Genomic DNA, 15757 nt, shown 5'->3' with positions numbered 1-15757 from the left:
CATACGGGATACTCTACCTGTGCTGCTAGAACATGTGCCTTTTCAAGTACGACACAACATGTGGTTCATGCACGATGGAGCTCCTGTCCATTTCAGTCGAAGTGTTCGTGCGCTTCTCAACAACAGATTCGGTGACCGATGGATTGGTAGAGGCGGACCAATTCTATGGCCTCCACGCTCTCCTGGCCTCAACCCTCTTGACTTCTCTTTGGTTTTTGTTCGTTTTGTGCATAATTAGAACGACACATCGTTCAGTGCTACTGTGTTGTATATTTTATATCCTTGAAAAATATATATTGCATTTTATGAGTAATAAAAATTAGTTGATTGCGTAACTTCTCATTTATTGTTTATAGGAACGCATTTTATACGAAAAATCTCTTAACAATTGCAAATAAATACTCATTTAACAAACTCAACCATATAAATAAGAGCCCAGCGAAATTATTTTGTCTAGTCTCAAACAATAATAAAAAAACCAACAGTGCTCGTGGTCGGGGAAGTAGCGTTTCCTGGAAGAATGCTACAACTGCCGTATAGGATGACTAAGAATCAATTTCCCCTCTAGCAGCGTATAACAGTGTGCAGAGACTTATGTACATTCGGTCCATATGCTTTTCTTGGCTCAATGTTATTAGCAACTCATATCTGTATTCCATGTAGTGTTAACACACACAACGTCAGAAGTTCTTAAAGAAGGGTTCTAGCAAAGGGCAAAGGGGATAGGCATCGTGAACGTCCAGTGATACGACAATACTGTAACTGATAAGCAGTAGGTAGTCAATGCAGGTCCAAGATACAGAGACGTTCTTGATGAGATAAGGACTCCATTGTCAGGTTCCCCATTTAGGTGACTTACATGCAAGGTCACCAATCCACCCCCACACACCTTAGGCAACTGTGCAAATTATATTAACGGTCGTAAAGTAACTCGATACCAGTCATGTGATATAAAATTGTCAGGAAACCCCTCTCATCTCCGTATCTCTCTCAGCCAATGGCAATACAATCAAATGACAAAAAACACAATGGACCAATAAGATTCGAACTCCTGCTCCTCCTCTTTATCACACATACTGTATAAATAGCTCAGCCGTGTAGCCCTCTTCAGTTGAGGTCCATGCATCATGCAGAGAGGTTTAAGTTCGCTATAAACAATACTACATGATTACTTGGAACGGTCAGTGATTTAGCACATCACTGATTAGGCAAGTGATTTGTTTGCACTGAATGCCTTCTGTCCACAGCATGTCATGTGACATCAAAAAGTCAGTGAAAGCATCTGCAGTTTGAAGCTTTCTTTGAAATCTTGCCATTCACATCATAGCACTTTAATTTGCCAAGTAGAATTTCGTGTAACACACAAAGTTCTGTGCCTAGAAACTGAACCAGCTGTCAATAGCTTCAAACTGCTTCCTGCCAAGCCGTTGTTTCAAGTTCAAGAAAATTAATAGTTGCTGAGTAGCAGGTTGAAACTGTACAGTTAGCAGTCAAAGAGTCCACAGCAAAAATGTTTAGTCTTCCTATCCTCTGAACGGGCAGTGGTTATGGATTCTTGTTTTTGATAAACATGTCACTTGCACTTTTACAATAACTTAGCTTTTTCATGGCTGTTGCATAAATAGTGGTGTGTCTAACACAAGCAGATTGATCAGCCAGAGCGACAATCATCAGTTGATGATCAGATCACAGTTTCTGGCCCACCTGAGGCATGATTTTATTGACCTGGACACTGGGCCTGCATCTCCTCTCTGCATCATGCACATATGTATGGCCACTTTTAAAATCTCGACATTGTTGTCTAACAGTTCCTTCTACATTGATATCTGCGAAGAGCATGGTAGAGTACTTAGAATATTACCACATGTTATATCTTCTTCTCGTTCTCCCAAGTATGGAGCGTGTAATGTAGAAAGGTGGAATTACTTCATTTGCTACAATTCCACTCCTTTCGGTAGCTGATTTTTTTCTTTTATGTATTAAACTGGTAGTAGACCTAATGTGTTTACTTAAAATGTTAAAATTCCTGTCCATTAAAATTAATAGTTCATTAGATTATGTGAGTGTTGTAAATTCCTGTATTATAGCTAGTTCAATGTTAGTTATAATCTGTCTTGATTGCAAAACAGTTTATTCACATGACCAGTTTCGGGTCCTCTAGAACCATCTTCAGATCTGCAGTTTTGGTTACAGGAGTAACCCATCCACACACAGCAACCTTCACATGCTGCTGTAACAGAATCTGCAGATCTGAAGATGGTTCTATAGGAACCAAAACCGATCATGTGAATAAAAATTTTTGCAATCAAGACGGATTGTAACTAACATTGTTAACCAGTGAGTGTGGTATCCCATCAGATACTATGTCTGTTTTTGCCATAGCTAGTTCTGCACAAAACATTTTCCTTTAAGAGAAACCTGCAATTGAAGTTGTTCCAGTATCAACTGATCATAATAATGCTGTCAGCTAATAACTCTTTATTCACAAGAAGACCTATGTCAATGGATAGCCCTAACTTCCAACAGTACTTAATATTCCAACAGTACTTTATATTTTCCGAAAAGTAATTAATCAAAAAGTTATTACTAATTAAAACTCCAACCCACCTCATCTCCACACATAGTCCATAAGTCACAATATGATGTATGGTGGGTGGTACCATGTATCATTATAAGTCATTCCCTTTCCTGTACTATTCGCCAATGGAGCACAGAAGAAATGACCAATGATATCCCTCCATAAAAAGCCCCAATTTCTCTTAACTCGTTTTCCTGGTCCTCACGCATAATGTACATTGACGGCAGTAGAATGATTCTGCAGTTGGCTGCAAATACCTCTTCTCTAAACTTTCTCAACAGTGTTTCATGAAAAGAATGTCATCATCCCTCCAGAGATTCCCATTTGAGTTCACAAAGCATATCTGTAACACTCACATGTTGACCAAATCTTAATCCAACCTGGTGGGGGTTTCAAACACTTGAGCAGTATTCAAGAATAGATTGCACACGTGTTCTATATGCAGTACACTTTGTAGGTGAGCTACATTTTCCTAAAACTCTCACAATAAACCAAAGTTGACCAATCATCTTCCCTACTACCGTTCTTATGTGCACACTCAGTTTCATATCATTTTGCAACATTACACCTAGATATTTAATCAACATGACCATACCAAGCAGCACACACTAATACAGTAATGTAGCCCAACATTACAGCATTATGGGCAAAGTTTACATGACAACACATCTGGAAAAGTGTCCGTTGAATAATTGGATTATAGATGAAGGAAACCCACCATGGTTTAGTAAGAAAATTTAAAAAATGCCGCAGAAGCATTGTTGCATTCTCAATTCAAAAAAGAAGATGACAGGCAAAAGTTAATAGGAATTTGTACATCCGTAAAAAGATTGATGCACAAAGTGCACAACAACGTCCACCATTGTACCTTAACAAAAGATTTTGCCAAGAAACTACGAAAATTATGATCATATATAAAATTGCTATGCGTATCGAAGGCTTCAATTGAGTCACTCACTGAATAGTGTTAAATTTCACGTTTCAGAAATCATTCATGCAGGACAATCATACAAACATACCATTGTTTGGCCATTGCACAGACTCCCATAAAGACAACATGATAACAGGCATCCCTGGCATAGAGAAGCAACTGAAAGAGTTTAAAAAACTAAATCTGTAGGTCTTGGTGCAATCCCAATTTGATTTTACAGGGAGTACTCTGTGGCACCGGCCTGTTACTTAGCTTGCATTTATCGTGAATCTCTCACCCACCCAACTGACTGGAAAAAAAGTGCAGGTAACTTCTGTATATAAGAAGAATAAAAGAACAGACCCACAAAGTTACATACCAATATCATTAACATTTGTTTGCTGTAGAATTCTTGAACATATTCTCAGTGTGAATCTAATAAACTTCCTTGTGATGGAATAGCTTCTGTCTCCAGACCTTTATGGATTAAGAAAGTACCACTCATACAAAACTCAGCTTGCCTTTTCTCACACAATATATGGTGAACTATGGATGAAGGACAATAGGTTGATTCCATATTCCTACATTTCCAGAAATCATTTGACACAGTGCCCCACTGCAGACTGTTAATGAAATTACGAGCCTACAGAATGGGTTTTAGGTCCCCACCAGGCTGGATTGAAGGAAGACATTGAAGCAGTTCAGAGATGGGCTGCTACATTTGTTACTGGTAGGGTCAATCAATGTCCAAGTATTACGTAGATGCTTCGTGAACTCAAATGAGAATCTCTGGAGGGAAGACAATGTTCTTTTCATAAAGCACTACTGGGGAAATTTAGAGAATCTGCATTTAAAGTTGACTGCAGAACAATTCTACTACTACCAACATACAGTTTCCATGAGACCATAAAGATAAGACAGGAGAAATTAGGGCTCATACAGAGGCATACAGTTGTTTTACACTCACTCTATTTGGGAGTGGAACAGGAAAGGAAATGACAAATAGTTGTACAAAATACCAACCACCATATTCGTATGGTGGCTTGCAGAGTATGTATGTAGACGTAGATGCACTCATCTGCATTAACTCATTTTAATTTATTTTTCTCTACATTTAGAGCAAGTAGACAGTCATCACACCAAATAGAAATTCTAAGTCATTCTTCATCCTTCTACAATCACTCAATGACGATACTTTCGCATATACTACAGCTTCATCAGCAATCACAGACTACTGCTCATACTATCTATCAGATCGTATGTGTATACAGAGAACCTGAAATTGCATTTATTTTTATAACTGTTGAGCTTGTTCAAGTTCCAAGTCTGATGTTATACTTTTATTGCCCCAGTTTTCTCAAGCCACATAGTACACTTGATTACCCAAATAAGCCATCAAGCATGACACTGAATAAATTACAGAAGCTATGAACATAAGAAACATACACGAAACCTGGTAATCCACCACAGAGGTTTATCAACTAAATAGTTTGTTTGACTTTATCCGTTTTGCAGTTATCTAAGGTACAATTAATCAGAATTATTACGTGAGCCAACAGGATGACAACATACTAAATCTGACCCTTATATTATCATAAAGTAAAATATAATTACTAAACTCACTAATTATCATTATGCCTGTCTTTATATCCCACCACAAGGCAGTAGGTCATCAGTCTGCAGCTAGCTATCACCCTGCTAATATCTCAATACCAAGCAGTAATCATGTCAGTGAGATCTATATGATAAAAATGTGTGATCAGAAATCCTTATGACAACATTTATCTGCAAAAATGAACAGCATCTAGATATAACTCAAGGCATATTTCAGTGTAATGGTTCAGTAATATGAAAAGCCCTAAATTAAAAAAGGAGTTTGATACAACTTTCATCCAACTTCAATATGGGAATCAGTACTGGGCACATTCCCATTGCTTAAACCTTATTGTGGGTGGTAGCCACCTGGTTTAGTAGTTTTCACATGAAGTAAAGCGGACTGATCAGAGCATAGTTAATAACTGTATTCTGATTTTGAACAGTTAATAATATAACGAGGACTATTTGTGAACAGGTAATCACTGAAGTGTGCTTTAATACGGATAAAAGTGAAAAGATACCCAACTTAAATCACTAAGGTTGTGTCTATTATTGAAGTGAGAGACCACCAATTAAAGCTATTTTAGAGTAGGAGGTTACATTTCTTTGTGAGCCACTGTGGATTTCCAGTAATATTTCCAGGTTACAAACCTTACAAGCTTAATGACTGCTTAAATGCCTCTGTGCTTGCTTTAATTAATCTACTCTTGTCCACTTATTCAGTTTTTTCCACATTTATGTGACACGCTCCCTTGAGTCAAATAGTCCTGAAACCATTTGCACTGTGCTTTTTTCTATGTGTTTATTATCATTTGGTAGTCTTGTTTGGTATGGGTCCCACACATACATGAACAATATTATGAGATAGAAAGCACTTTAAGTTATTTGTAGGCTGCCTCCTTTGTAGATTGATTGCATTTTCCTGGTATACGACTAATGAAATGAAGTACGCCAGCTACCTTCCCTACTACTGAGCCTATATGATCACCCCATTTGATATTCCTACAAATTGTTATATCCAGGTATTTACAAGAGTTGACTGATTTAAAATATAACTCATTGACATTGTAATCAAACAATGAAAAATTCAGGATGGAATGTAACAATATTATTCCTTTTTGCAATATTGATGTTACAATTGTATTTTTCCAGATTTTGTACATTGGAAATTTTTACATTTCTGAACATTTAAAACAAGTTTCCAGTCTTCGCATAATTTTGAAACCTTATCACAATATAACTGTGTACTTGTGAAGATTTTTCGGATTGTACTTGGTTAAAGATATATGTTTCATCTGCAAAAAGTCTGAGGTTGCTATTAATATTGTCACCTGTGTCATTAATATACAACATGAACTAAAATGGTCACAACACACTTACCAGTGGCACACATGAAGTTATTTCTATGTATGTAAACCACTCTCCATCCAAGGTAACATAGTGCAAGCCTACTACTCAGATGCCTTCAATCTGGTCATATTTTTTATTTGATATCTCATACAATCATATTTTTGTTAATAGCTGTTGATGTGGTACTGACTCAAACGTTTTTTGGAAGTCAAGAAATACTGCTTTTTTCTGACTGCCTTGCTCAAAGGTTTTCACTCATTATATTGGGCATCTAAGTTATAAACAACTCATGATGAATGTGAGCACATGTAGATTTGTTTATTCTCAAAACCTGTTGTCCAACACGGACCTCCCACTTTTGGCAGTAACACTTTTAGAACCCAATGTTGTTTGCTTTAGTAGTAGACCAAGTAATACATGAAATCAATCCAAGTAATACAAATGCGGATTTATGCACAACTCTCTGAATAATAACAGAAGTAAGTCTCTCGTGACTCCACATGTAACAAGACACAGAACAGCTGATGTACATGGCGCAAACTAGAAGAACATAGAGTTCACCAGTCAGTCTGCTCCACACATATTCAGGCGCAGGCTGCCGGTAGATGGAAAGCTGTAGACCGAGCATGCTTCCTACAGTGGCTTTTATGGCTGGCCCACACTGATGCAATTGGCGGTTGATTTGAGTACACACGTGTAATGACACTAAACCCGGCCCACTCACACTTACATACAGTAGGACACAGCAGCTTTCACCCACAGTTAAACTACTACTTAGTCAAAATAATGACTTCTATGGCTTTATAAACAATCAATAGATCATGCTATAGTCACACAATTGATTTATATAAATAAATGGTCCTTACTTTTTGAGTATGTCTTATATAACGAGATTGCACAGGCCCTCAGAGATCATCAGATTTCCACTGTTGTGCCTAAACAGCCACCCACTCCACTGTCACATAGGCAAACTAGAGAGACATAGATTTTTGTAAAACAAAATTATCACCCTACCAAACTGTTTATCAAAGTCAAGACTTCCATTTTTTGTAACACACAATGTCCCACCACCACATGTAACAGTGGCCATTAAAGTATGACCCAAGACTAAAATAATTTAGATCAAGTGGTACTGATTCTGTTATTGCTAACCGGATTTTGCCATCTGAGGTGTTCACCACTATGCTTAAGGGCATGTGTAGCTTACCGGTGATATGGAAACAGTTAGAGGTCTCCATGTCATTCCATCAGGGGCATCTGACCGTTCATACGGCTCCTCTTGTTTGGTACTTCACATGACAGGGAGAGAAAAATCAACAGCTAACTAGTTAAGCATACAGACCTATACTTGAGTATTGCTCATCAGTGTGGGATCCGTACCAGGTCGGGTTGACGGAGGAGATAGAGAAGATCCAAAGAAGAGCGGCGCGTTTCGTCACTGGGTTATTTGGTAACCGTGATAGCGTTACGGAGATGTTTAATAAACTCAAGTGGCAGACTCTGCAAGAGAGGCGCTCTGCATCGCGGTGTAGCTTGCTCGCCAGGTTTCGAGAGGGTGCGTTTCTGGATGAGGTATCGAATATATTGCTTCCCCCTACTTATACTTCCCGAGGAGATCACGAATGTAAAATTAGAGAGATTAGAGCACGCACGGAGGCTTTCAGACAGTCGTTCTTCCCGCGAACCATACGCGACTGGAACAGGAAAGGGAGGTAATGACAGTGGCACGTAAAGTGCCCTCCGCCACACACCGTTGGGTGGATTGCGGAGTATCAATGTAGATGTAGATGTAGATACAGCATGGGTTCAACAAGTTGGCTGATTTGAGAGAGGGGACCAAACATTGGATGAGGGAATGATGGAGAGGAAATCAGCTGTACCATTTCAAAGGAACCATCCCAGCATTTGCATGAAGCGATTTAGCTAAATCTCAGAAAACCGTTGTCCTCCCAAATGTGAGTTCAGTGTGCTAAACACTGTGCCACCTTGTTCGGGCAACAAGTTGAAAATGTATGCTAATGGCTGTACTTATAATTACTAATTGTCATCATTTACTAAGGAGAAATTTTTCCATGTTTGAAACAAATAATGATATAGAAGTATTGCATTATTTAGATTCAGAAAACCCAAAATGCAATAAGCATCCTTGTGAAACTTCCTGGCAGATTAAAACTGTGTGCCAGACCGAGACTCAAACTCGGGACCTTGTAAGGCAAAGGTCCCGAGTTTGAGTCTCCGTCCGGCACACAGTTTTAATCTACTAGGAAGTTTCATATCAGCGCACACTCCGCTGCAGAGTGAAAATCTCATTCTGGAAACATCCCCGAGGCTTTGGCTAAGTCATGTCTCCGCAATATCTTTTCTTTCAGGAGTGCTAGTTCTGCATGGTTCGCAGGAGAGCTTCTGTAAAGTTTGAAAGGTAGGAGACGTACTGGCAGAAGTAAAGCTGTGAGGACAGGGTGTGAGTCGTGCTTGGGTAGTTCAGTTGGTAGAGCACTTGCCCACGTAAGGCATAGGTCCCGAGTTCGAGTCTCGGTCCAGCACACACTTTTAATCTGCCAGGAAGTTTCATATCAGCACACACTCCGCTGCAGAGTGAAAATCTCATTCTGCATCCTTGTGAATTTCAGATTTGTGGACAGCCTACTACATAAGGAACTAATTCACCTACTCTCTTACATCACTTGAAACACAAACATAAGTTTTAGTAAATTTAATTATGGTTTAATTACAATTTTAGTAAATTTAATTACAGTTATTTATCTAATTCGTCTCCATCTTCAGCACTATAGTTCCCAATGTGCCTTGGCCTCCTCATTAATCTTCCTCCAAACAACTCTGTTCTCCGCTTTTCTCTTCCATCCTTGGTTGCCCATCTTTGTCAGGTTAGCCAACACATTGTCCAGCCATCTAGCTCTTGATCCGCCCTCCCTTCTGGTGGATACAATCTGCCTTTCATTATTTGTTTGGGCATCCTGCCATCTATCATCCTCTCATATGTTCTAACCAGTGTATTCTTTTAGATCCATCAAATTTTACTGTGCATTTCCCTCATATGGGCTCTTGTATTTGATGATTGTACCTTACTGCCCAACCATCTGCCTCCCTCATTGGACCATAAAGTTTTTTCAGGATTTCAAATGCCCTTAGGTTGTTCACATGTGCTACGGTCATCAGGTACATTTCTGATTCCTATATAATAACTGGTCACACAAGGGAATAGTATCCCCTTAACTTGGTTGATCTCAAAGTTAGAGAATTCTTGAATACCTGTAAGTTTGCATAATAGGATCTATTTCCTGCTTGTATTCTCTCTCTAATACAGTGTCTCAAATTATTATTACTGGTTAAGAGGACGCCTAAATAATGGAGGCAGCTGACAGATTTTAAACATTTATTAGAGGTCTCCAGGTCATTTGGTGTTCTTCTTGCCTTACAATTTGACATTACCATTATAATGGGTCACCCTCCTCTAAAATTACCTTTTTTTTATAGAACTAGCCGATACCACGTATACTATCAATTCTTGTGTAGGTGAACATTTTATCAGCAGTCTAAGTGAATGAACTTCATATGCTTTTGTATTCAATGTGGTATGTTTCAGGCTAAAATATGTAAAAAGAAATTGATTTGTTAGTACTCTGCATGTGCAGTTAAAATTACCCTTCTTTTACAAGTATTTGAAATTAAAAAATTTCTGGTATACTTAAAATTCATATTATTAATTGCACAATAACATTAATTATTAAATTTATTTCTGGATATATTTATAAAAGAATGATATAGTTTGGTAAAGAGTCTTCTCCTGTCGGGAAAGTTTGCAAACTCTTTTGCTTTGTAAACTGTTTGGAAATTGTGAGTTCGGCAGAATGTGAGTAGAAGTAGTAGTGGGCATGCCTCTAATGGAATCACACATGTTTTTGATTGTGTCACCAATAATGGAATTTGTGGTGTGATAGAGGTGAAAATTGTTAAGTCAATGTGATTTAGAAGAATGGGATGAAATAAAAAGAAATTCATTGTAACAGGAAAATCTTCATCAGTTATTTAATCTTCAGGAACCCATAACATTAAATCAAAATTTCAGCTGCAAGAATGTACCCCTAGACAAGACTTGGAGCCAATATAAACAATAATAACAACAACAACCAGATAATGAAGATAAGTAATAAGTTTTTCTTTTGTATATCTTACACCTCTCAAAGTTTTCAAAATTTGTGCATAGACAGAAAATTTTAATAGTGATGTGTGGGAGGGTTAGATTACACCATGTATCTGGTCTTATTTTCATTTGCCTTAAGTCCAATTACTGCTCCTTCTCATTCCTTATCTGCTACATGTCTTTAAAGTGTTCACGTCACTTGCCATAATCACGATATCATCTACAAATGCACATATCTGATTGGATTTCATCATTATTGTTCCTCTCTTGTCTGTTTTTTGTATCAGACTGTGCAGTGGTAAGTTCAACATGACTGCAGAGAGACCATCATCCTGTTTCACACCATCTGTAAAGTTGAAGCTCTTGGTCATTTTGTTGTTCGCTTTTACTTTTGCAATTGTGTCCTTATTGTTAACTAACATTCTCAGCTTGTCACAGATGAACAATTCTTTTTGTGCATCATATAATGCTGGCCTGTTGACAATATCAGAAGCTTGTTAAAAATTAACAAACATGAAGTGGAGATCTATGTCATATTCATAAAATTTCCCTATTTTTTATCTAATAACAAATAACTGGTCAGAAATGCCTCTATTTTGCTGAAAACCACATCGTGAGAATATTTTCAGCACACTTCTTTATTGCACCATTCAGCACCCTAGAAAATATCTTAGGGCTGTATTCAATAAATTTGTGTGTCTATAATTTTCACAAGCTAACTTTTTTCGTTTCTTATATATAGGACATATTATTCCAGTCATCAGACAAGCTTTTATTTTCCCATATGCTGTTTATTAATGCATGTATTTCATGTTATTTCATGTATGAGAGGACAACCACCAAATTTTATAAGTTCTGATGCTATCCCGCCTACGCCAGGTGCATGGTTATTTCATAGTTTATGTATCACTGACTCCAACTCCTCCATTTTTGGTCTTTTTGCTTCTTCCCTCTCATCTGCTCTTACATCTATATTCTCCTACCATTCTTGTGGTCTGAGTTGGTATTGCACGAATGTTCAAAGTATTCCACCCATCTCTGTAATATTTTTAGTTTGCCTTTTGATTGTCTTACCATTTCTATTTTTAATGATATGAATATAATAGAGGGAAACATTCCACGTGGGAAAAATATATCTAAAAAGAAAGATGATGAAACTTACCAAACAAAAGTGCTGGCAGGTCGATAGACACACAAGCAAACACAAACATACACACAAAATTCTAGCTTTCGCAACCAATGGTTGCCTCGTCAGGAAAGAGGGAAGGAGAAGGAAAGACAAAAGGATATGGGTTTTAAGGGAGAGGGTAAGGAGTCATTCCAATCCCGGGAGCGGAAAGACTTACCTTAGGGGGAAAAAAGGACAGGTATACACTCGCACACACACACATATCCATCCACACATACACAGACACAAGCAGACATTGTCTGGATGGATATGTGTGTGTGTGTGAGTGTATACCTGTCCTTTTTTCCCCCTAAGGTAAGTCTTTCCGCTCCCGGGATTGGAATGACTCCTTACCCTCTCCCTTAAAACCCATATCCTTTTGTCTTTCCTTCTCCTTCCCTCTTTCCTGACGAGGCAACCATTGGTTGCGAAAGCTAGAATTTTGTGTGTATGTTTGTGTTTGCTTGTGTGTCTATCGACCTGCCAGCGCTTTTGTTTGGTAAGTTTCATCATCTTTCTTTTTAGATACATTTCTATTTTTACACGCATTTTGCATGGGTTGACAATTTATTCTCATATTTCATATTGCATGACAAAATGTTTTGTCTCTTTCTGTTTCTATAGGTCTTCTACCTCTTGAAATTTTGCTTTCAGCCATTCCTTCTTCTTTTCATTATATATCCCATGAGCATAAAATCTTAATTCTTTCTACATATCCACATTTCTTCTTGTTTCCCCGTTGTAGCATTCTCAGTCTTGCAGCATTTTTATGTTCTATTGATAGTCCATATTCATCATCAAACCATTCATTTCTTTCTTTTCTTCTTATCCAGATAGTTTCTCCTGCTGCCTCTTTCACCATTTTCTTGATTCTGTTTCATCTTTCTTGATTTCCCATTGTTTCCTTACTGGTTGTCAGGAGATCTTTAATTTTTATTTTGTATGCTTTTACAATTTCAAGATCACTCAGTTTCACTATATTCCAATTTTCTTTTACTTCATTCCAGTTTTATACACTGAAGTGCCAAAGAAACTGGTGTAAGCACGCGTATTCAAATACAGAGATATGTAAACAGTGCTGAGGTTGGCAACGTCTATATGAGACAACAAATGTCTGGTGCAGTTGTTAGGTCAGTTGCTGCTACTACAATGGCAGATTATCAAGTTTTAAGTGAGTGTGAACATGGTGTTATAGTCGACGCACGAGCGATAGGACACAGCATCTCTGAGGTAGCGATGACATGGTGATTTTCCCGTACGACCATTTCACAAGTGTAGCATGAATATCAGGAAATCAGTAAAACATCAAATCTCTGACATCACTGTGGCCGGAAAAAGATCCTGCAAGAATGGGACCAATTATGACTGAAGAGAATCATTCAATGTCACAGAAGTGCAATCCTTCCGCTCATTACTGCAGATTTCAATGCTCGATCATCAACAAGTGTCAGCATGGGAACCATTCAATGTAACAACAACAATATGACTTTGAAGCCGAAGGTCCACTTGTGTACCCTTGATGAAAGCATGACACAAACCTTTATGACTCACCTGGGTCCGTCAACACCAACATTGGACTGTTCATGACTGGAAACGTGTTACCTGGTTGGATGAGTCTCGTTCCAAATTTTATCAAGTGAATGGATATGTATGGGTAGACAACCTCATGAATCCATGGACCCTGCATGTCAGCAGGGGATTGCTCAAGTTGGTGGAGGCTCTGTAATGATGTGCGGCAAGCACAGTTGGAGTGATGTGGGACCCCTGATACGTCTAGGTACTGCTCTGACAGGTGACACATACATAAGCATCTTGTCTGATCACATGTATCCATTCCTGTCCATTGTGAATTCTGAGGGACTTGGCACTTCCAGCAGGACAATGCAACAGCCCTCACATTCAGAGTTGCTATAGAGTGGCTCCAGCAACACTCTTCTGAGTTTAACACTTCTGCTGCCCACCAAACTCCCCAGAAATGAACATTATTGAGCATATCTGGGACACCTTGCAATGTGCTATTTAGAAGAGAACTCCAACCCTCATACTCTTACAGATTTATGGACACCCCTGTAGGATTCATTGTGTCAATTCCCTCCTGCACTATTTCAAACATTAGTCGAGTCCATGCCATGCCATGTTGTGGCACTTCTGCATGCTTGCGGGGCCCTACTCGATATTAAGCAGGTGTACCAGTTTCTTTGGCTCTTCAGTGTATATTGCCACTAACTTCTCTCTTTACTACAGATTTTATAGCATAGTGGTTTGAATCACAATTTGGACCCCTGCAGACCTGTACACCTATGACTGATGTGGCATATCATGCTTTTACTAACATAAGATCTTTCTGGTTAACTATTCCACTTCCACATTACTTCCATGTTCCAACATTTATTCTTTTGTATGGAAAGCATGTGCTCTGATGAGTAAATTATGACACAACATATCTCTATTCTCATTATTTTCTTCATGTAATGCGTATCTCCATGATAATCTTCTGTATTTGTTTTGCCCAATCTGTGTATTAAAGTCTTGCACAATTAACAAGTTTTTTACTTCACTGTACGTACTATCAAGGGCTTAGAACTATGCTTTTATTCCTCCTCCTGCTTTCTCAGTTGGTGAGTGTGCTGTCGTTTTTGTTATATTCCTGAATTTCCATTTTATTCTCGGTCTGCTGAGTCTTTCATTTATCAGGTTCAAATTCCAAAATACTTTCCATAATCTCCATGTCCTCCAGTGGAGTGTGGAGCCCATAACTGTAAAAATGTCATGTTACAGAAACACAAGAGCCTCGGATAATGGATGGGACATACAGAACACACAACTTCGGCAAAGACAAAGGACAAAAGATATGGCAATAGTAACTTGGAATGCATGAACAATATTGAAACCAGGAAAAATGAAAGCAATAGCTAAAGAGATTATGAAGTACAACATTGTTACATTACAAGAACTGGGATGTCAAGGGTAAGTGCCTCAGTATTTTCTGCTGTACTGTGGGCCAGAAAGAACAACAGGGCAATCTGGAACAGGATTTATACTAACATTTCATTAGCATCATGTTTAATTTTGCTGAACAATGTTCCAAGACCAGCAGTTTATATGGAAAACACCCTTTGACTGCACTCTATAAAGGACGGTCAGCAAACTTTTATCATCTTTTGAGCTTGGTCCTTAATATACACTAACATTCACCACTGTAAAAAAAGTATTACTCTTTTATGGCTGAGATGATCAGGAGAGAACATTCCGAAATAATTTAAAACTAAAACTCAAACAGATGTGGGGGAGGGGGTGGGGGGTAACGAGTAGGGTTGCTTTTTTTTTTTGTTCTGTTTTTTAATTTTTCATTGACATATAATTACCCCCATTACAATCTCCGGTCCTTGGATTATGACTTTGATTGATCAGCCACATACAACTGCTCTGTTCTTCAGATATCATTCTAACATGCATGCGCACACACACTGTAACACACTGAGAGCCACAGCATAGTCAATGCCCGATGCCATGGCCTGGCCTGGCCTGGCCTGGCCTGGCCTGGCAGTGAATCTTCTACTGCTTTTTGTGTGTGTGTGTGTGTGTGTGTGTGTGTGTGTGTGTGTGTGTGTGTGTGTGGTGCGGTGTGGTGTGGTGGGGGGGGGGGGGGGGCAGTCAATATGTTAAGAAGCTATTATTTCAATTCCTTGCAGCTTTATTAACTTCTGTCACCACTGAAGCACAGACCACAACTGAACAAGGAAGTGAATGTCACTGGTCAAAAAGACAACCGTTCTATGCAACATACTCGAAATGGGAAGCACACAGTAATGCTGACGTGGTTTGTTAGCAGAGATTACTTTTTGGATAGCTTATCCAAGAAATTTGAACACCATACTGCAATGTTTTTATTGTGAATGGGTATTTTTTTTATTTTAATTACTTTATATTGCACATTATAACTCAATGTGGACATGTTAAAACTTTACACACAACATGAAAAGTAGTGAGGTG

Source organism: Schistocerca piceifrons, chromosome 8, assembly GCF_021461385.2.
Source record: "Schistocerca piceifrons isolate TAMUIC-IGC-003096 chromosome 8, iqSchPice1.1, whole genome shotgun sequence".
Lineage (NCBI taxonomy): Eukaryota > Metazoa > Arthropoda > Insecta > Orthoptera > Acrididae > Schistocerca > Schistocerca piceifrons.
This window is presented reverse-complemented; position numbering follows the sequence as displayed.